The sequence below is a fragment of the Pelmatolapia mariae genome, linkage group LG4 (genome assembly GCF_036321145.2).
Source record: "Pelmatolapia mariae isolate MD_Pm_ZW linkage group LG4, Pm_UMD_F_2, whole genome shotgun sequence".
Classification (NCBI taxonomy): domain Eukaryota; kingdom Metazoa; phylum Chordata; class Actinopteri; order Cichliformes; family Cichlidae; genus Pelmatolapia; species Pelmatolapia mariae.
The window spans coordinates 9,331,680-9,338,673 of record NC_086230.1 but is presented as its reverse complement, the minus strand read 5'-3'; positions in this window follow the sequence as shown (position 1 = coordinate 9,338,673).

Below are 6,994 nucleotides of genomic sequence, written 5' to 3'. Positions count from 1 at the left end.
TCCCACCCACAGTGTCAGGAAGAATTTGTCCTTTGCCAGGCTCTGTGTAATATGTGAGTGAGAGGATGTATGTTTCCTGTCAGTGAAGAGCAGTCTTCTTATTTCCTGTGGGGATGTTTGAAACCTTTCTGCACAAACATTTTCATTGGCCCTAAAGCTGATTTTCACCACAAAAATCTTCAACCTGCCAGCCGCTGTGTTTCCCCAGCTGGTGGATAACCTCCACTCCTCACGCATCTCACCCTGTGCCATTTATTTCCTCTTGTCTGCCTCCTACTGGCCTATTTTTCAGCACCTTTCAATTGGCAGTCAACATGAGTGAGTATGACACGATATTTGCTGTGAGCTCAACTAAAAGCAAAATCAATTTAAATCTTAGTCAGTTCCAGTCAAACATGACATAGAAATACATTCTTAGAAATGAAACATTTTAGGGTTTGCAGACAGACAGGTCACTAACGCTGTCTTTTAAAAAGTGATTGTCCAATAAAACATTTCAAAAGCTGTCAAGTTTTGAATTTTTCCATGTCTAAGCAATGCATGATGTAATACACGTCACTATAGTAAGAAATGTAAGAAATAGTTAGAGAGTGATGCATTTTTCTTGCAAAAGCAAAAGGACAATTTTAAAGTGCAGGAAGCAGTGTATCGATTTGCTCTATCGATTTGTAACAACTCAGTCTCCACAAAAGGGCTCAGTTCTCGGACTCGGGAGACCAGGTAGAAGTTCACACACTCTTTTGTTAGGAGAGGATGGCAGGGTTCAGTGCACAGGATATCAATTCGATCAGGGAGACAAAACCACAAGGTGCAGGCAACGATGAAAACCACGAGTGCACTCATGGAAAGTTTAACATTGAGGATAAACAGCTAATGTTTGGCACACAGACAAAGGCAGAGATAGAGATGAAACCAACACATTTGCAGAACTTAAGGCTGAGGAAACCAACCACGGAGGTGGTCAAAATGAATGGACTGAAAATGGGCATCTCTGGGAAGAATACATGTATCAACAGTATTATATCGCTTTACAACAGCTCAAAAATGCTGCTTCATGTTCCTGGCAGTGTTCTTTAATTCCATGTCTTGTACACCATTAAAGCACTGAATCCTGAGTGCAGTCACCTCGAGCCACTTAATATGGAAATATTAGACAATAAATGCTAACAATAAGATGATCCCTATGAGCAACTTGGCGACTAGAAGGAACAAAGAGCGCCTCTGGCAGAACCGGGTTAAGGGAGAGGCAGCTGTCTACCGTGATTAGTTGGAGAAGGAAGGAAGAGAACCAAAAACTACGCGATAAAGTAGACAAAAGTTAATGACATGCAGTAGAAAAAAGTAAAAAAGTAATATTGATGGACTTAATTTCAGTTTAAAAGTTAAAAAAGAAGATTGTTAGGCTGTAACTTCATTTATTTTCTACAGTGTATGGGCCCAAGCCCCCTTTTCTGTAGCTTCAAAGCAGACTGGTAAGCCCTCCCCTGTGACCTCCCCTGCATATGCCTGACTCTGGTCCCAGCCAAAAATCCAACTATGTGGCAGGTTGGAGATGAGGAAGCCAAGGGTGAGAACAATGGCGTGAATGTGATACTTTGAAGTTCCTGCATGCTCTGGAAACAGGGCAAGGAATCACCTGCCATAAAGGAGTGTGCATAAGTGCTATGCTATTTGTTCTTGTGCCTTTGGGTGGTTATGGGTCTCCAGGGAGGGCTGGCCCAGGTTCCTGTGAGATCACATCAGTGTGGATCGGGCAGGAGTCCACCCGGAGGTGGAACTAATGGGCCCATGTGTTCGCAGACACTTCTAAGAGCCAGATGCTGGGAAGAGAGACGTCCATTGAGTTTTTCACAACAGCTCCCCCGGAGAGAAGAGAGGGGAACCTCGTCAAGCTTCACACGCACGCTGGACGTAGAAATGCTGGACAGACAGGAATGCTCTCTGTGACACACACACACACATTTTTAGCTTGTTGAGTCTGCACAGAGGCTGTTTCCACTCTCTCCCTCAGTGATGCTGCACGCAAGGTGAAGTAGTCTAATAAAAAAAGATTTGGGGCTTACATCTATCTCTTCCATATGATCCGCCTGCCCCAGTAAAAGTCACGTACAGGACTTTAGTGGCTGTAGTTTTGCATGTTATTGATGCAATCTTGACCTCTCCAATCTGACATCTTATTTAAAGTGGATAATGAGTTCCATCTACCAATGTGTTGGGCCAATCTGTGTCACACACACACACACACACACACACACACACACACACACACACACACACACACACACACACACACACACACACACACACAGAGAGAGACCCTCGATGGGTAGGATTGTTCCTGTGGTTGTTAAGGCCAAACAAGTCAAGCTAGGCCTACTAGCAACAGGCTACAGGATCAAGAGAACTACCTGAAGGCTTTAAATTTCTTAAGTAGCTTACTGTTTTCTGCATGAACTCATGCATTCATTGTGTCTCACTTAGCCACGTTCATCCTATTTATTAGCCATTTTTCTTTAATAGACCCAGAATTACAAGAAATAAGTGTTAATGGTCGCCTTGTAAATCTCAAACAAGATGAACAATGCTCACTAACTTCACAAGAACTGACGCTGCCCTAATTGCTACAGACACAATAAAAGAGCAACACTAAACAAGATCTCGTGACTGGCCGCCCCAATGAAAGTTTGCTGTGCCGTCCAGACACGCGAGCCGCAATCTCGAGTGCTGATGCTGTGAGAAACCTCCATGTGAAACTGAAGGGGAATGCGTCTGTCACCAGTTCCAGTCCAAACCGGAAGACTGGCGCAGGCCAGAGCGCGCAGATAATGCGACGCCACCCTCTTCCTTTTCTTGTGTATAACATCCTCGAGTTCTGTCTGGATCAGAGCTGAGCGGTCACATGTATCCTCTTGTAAACCCCAGAGAGTGACTGTTTGGGGGCCATATTAGTGTCAGAGAGGGTTTGTCCAAGTCATCCTCTGCAAAAAAGGTTTGCTGCAACAGTAGCGGAGGCTCCCCGCATGAGGAAAAACAAGCATAAGAGGTCAGCGAGACCTCTCTGATGAGTGCTTAATAACAAAAACAGAGGTACAGATGAATCAGAAAATGAGATGAGGAACAAAATAGGAAAACAAAATGTGAGTCAGATCTGGCCAAGATGAAATTTCTATCCAACTTCCAAGGTTTTAATGGCTATTAGTGTGTTTAAAGTAGAGCTGTAGTCAACCAAAGCAAATTTTGGACAGTTGTAGCTTATTTTGAATCAGTGTATTAGTTGCAGGTGGGAGGGGAACGCACATGATCTCTAGATGAGTTAAATCTGCTACAGTGAAAGCTTGTCTTTGTAGCATAATAAATAATTCAGTGTCATTATTTTGAACTTAACTCCTAACTATAGACCTTCTGTGTTGTTGGAGAGGTGGCTTCGCACCAAGCTTGGTCTGTGCAGGAACCTGATAAGAAGGTGTAGCTGGTGCCTGGATGTGGTGCATTATAAAAATGATAAATAGGCCAAACATGTTAACATAGACCAATGTCGATACGTTCACATTCAAAGCCTGGGGCTTTAAACATGAAAGCTGGTGGAACAACCAAACAGAGACGAATTAACTTACTGCTTTTACAGGTTATGCCATGTTAGAAGTTGAGCTGTTTGCATTCAACTATGTTTTCTTTTTTTTTTTTGGCTGTTCCTTTGAGTAAAAATGCAGCCACACTGGCGGCATATTTGACATGGTGTCAATTAGTTTGGAGTCAGCTCTGAGTAAAAGTTCAATAAATATAAACATTAATTAAGCTAGTAGTTGCCATTCGGTTTTGGCGATACCACAGCTGCAAAAATGTAAGGGAGTGGGTTCCTCTCACCGCCAGAAACTGTGGATCAGTCTTGAAAGGCTGCTGATGTCACACGTTTCTCATTAGGAAAGTGGCAAACAGTCATGTCAGCACATCACCCACTGGTGCTGTGCAATACTGCAAATTTTGGTGTCGATACGATATGCAGTATTAGTATTATAGTATAGGATAGGATAAGAATAACTTTATTGAGCCCAGAGGGAAATTCATATGTCTGACTTGGTTCATCTGCTAGAATTAAAAATCCTGACTGCTGTGGGTGTTGTGGGTCACAATGCAGGATGTTTTTCACAGTGCCAGCACTGACCTCAACTGTAAACTCAGGTTGAAATCCTGTGGAGAGGTTGACACAGTTGGGCAGTATAGTCCGTAAGCAACCTTGGACACACATCGTCTGGACCAGGAGCTTTCCCAGAGCATAGTCTTCCCAGCTCTCACCCTTGCCTCTGTGACAGACAAGGCTGGAGGAAGACGTGTGAGAGGGGAAGTAGCTGCCACATTAGACATGGAAGGGAAAAGGGGAGCTGTGGTCTAAAAGCACACTTTTGGAGGAGAAGATGGAGTTGCAGTGAAGATGCCCACATGTTCAGGAGAACTGGGGGAAGAAGACGGAGGAGCAGGAGTGGGTGTAGTTATGACTGCAGAGTCAAATCTATTGAAGAGGAGTGGTGTTTGCACAGATGTGGTACTGAACAACGTACAATGTACTGATCTTACAGGAGATAAACAAATTTAAAAATTGATCCTGTCATGCTAGTATCGATCAAATACCAATATCAGAGTTGTTATCAATACTTTCAGTATTTGGATATTGATCCACTCCTATCAAACAAAAGACAAACCAGTCAATCCTTAGACTACAGCCACAGCTTTTACTTAAAGTCCAAAGTTGATGACGTGAAATTACATCTTCATTACACGCTGCACCTTCTGTATTTGTTCAACACCCATTCTTCAATTACTAACAATTAATTCGTTAAGTTCAGGTAATCTCTGGGACATGTGTCTAGACGCTGCTCGTTGAGGCCCAGTAAGATTCACACCACTGCTTACAGGATGAAAATGCATTGAGATGCGCTGTCACACTCTGATAATGGGTTCGTGTGATTAGAAGTACTTGGTTTATCAACGTTTTTCCCCACCACATGAAAAAGGCTTAGCTGTTAATTATGGTCTAACCGTGGAGTTCTTTTTTCCTGGAGAAAAACAAATCTGGAACAGGTTGATATTTTTTTTCTTGCAGGGCTGGTTATCTTGTCTGTGCACCTACAAGCATCAAATTAGTGGTGATAGCCCTGTGCTGATGTTTTTTTTAAAATGTTGTTGTCTTTGGTGTTTAAAAAGAAAGAGGTAGAGAGATGTTTTATAATTTCTCACACAGGTGTAATCCAGCCTCTGTTTGGTCATAGAGAATTTAACCGTTCCCCCAGATGGTAGCAGACAGCATGCATCGTTCAGGAATCTTAATCATGATTGGATGAGGAGAAAGTGGGACTCAAAAGCTCCATCCTGATCACAGAGAACAAGGTTATTTTTAAGGGATAGATGGTGTTAGTCTCTGGTTAGCAAAGATCATACAAATGAGTTTTTTCTACTTATCTAGACAAACCACTTATTGCATATTAAACATTGTGACTAGAGGAGTGGGTTTTCCAGCCTCTGTGTTAACTGTGCTGGAGCTCAGGAGTCCTGGCAATCTGTGGTGCTGAAAAATAAAGTGCCAGAAAAATGACACTTTCTGGACTGGTCACTTGAAACTATTTCAAAATGAGTGAGTCCCCACAGAGTCCCATATTAAAAAGTCCAACTTTACACAATTAAAAACATATTTACAACCTGCTGAAAAATTAATTTAGCTCGCTATAGAAAGTGTATTTGCAGATGTGGCAACACAGACACCTCCCCTAATCTGAGTCACAGCATTGAACCTCACAAGATTTTCTTTTCTTTTGTGTTGTTGATGCTTTCTGGAGCATTTCAGTGGACTTGTCTGACCAATAATATGGCCTTCTGTGTAGTACAGTTCACCCAAAAAGTTTCTGTTCCACTTTGATGAGTGAGAGTATTATGTTGTTTATCGCTAATTAGCACTTAGCTTGCTAGCATTAGCTGATAACGTAAGCTTTGTCGACATACAGGGCCTGCATCCTTCGAAGGCTGCATTTCTAGGATGATTAGGCCACAGCGAGGCAATGAAGGCTCTCCGTATTTAATTTAACAAAGCCTTCTGCAGGGCAGCACTGTGGCATGGTGGAACAGTGGTTAGCACTGCTGCCTTAAAGCAAGAAGGTCCTGAGGTCAATTCCATCATCAGGTCGCGGTCTTTCTGTGTGTTTGTGTGGGTTCTCTCCGGGTACTCCGGCTTCCCCCCACTGCCCCCCACTGCCCAAAGACATGCAGTTAGTGGGGATAGGTGAATTGGAAACTGAATGGTTGTCTGTGTCTATGTGTTTGCTCTGTGACAGACTGGCGACCTGTCCAGGATGTACCCTGCCTCTCAACCTAAGATACAGGCCCCCCTCTCGCAACCCTGAAAAGGATAAGCGGAAGAAAATGGATGGAGGGTAAGCCTCCTCCAAATTTGGCACACTAATGTACTTCTTATTCCGGATATGAGGGATGCATTAGGTGGATCCTTTGTGGGCTATCCTATGTCACGATTCATCGCATATCTAATGGCACATGGTCCAAATGAAGCAGTCAAGGAGTCCACATGAGGTCAAATATGGAGACTTTTTTTCTAGCAAAATGTTAACATCAAGGCTTCAGAATGCAAAGGTTGCTAAAGCCATCATTTGCTTCCTATTTATGATCCTAACGGTTCACACATTCGCAGCTGGGTGCTGTAAATGGACTGAGCTTTTCTACTCTGAGCACTCAAAGGGATTTTTACAACAAGCCAACACAAGCTATGCTATGCTTTCAATTTTAACACTACTGCAACACATGTCCCAGAGATCACTGTCCAACCTGTAACACCAGTGAATAAATTATGCAGAAAAATTGCCAGTTTTACAAACTGACTCAACTTGCCTTAGAAATTCACACATAACTGACAGCAGCGGCCAATAATGATTTAAAAACCAGCCCAAAATGTTTAACTTTTGTTAACATTTGTTAACTGCTTACATGAGACATT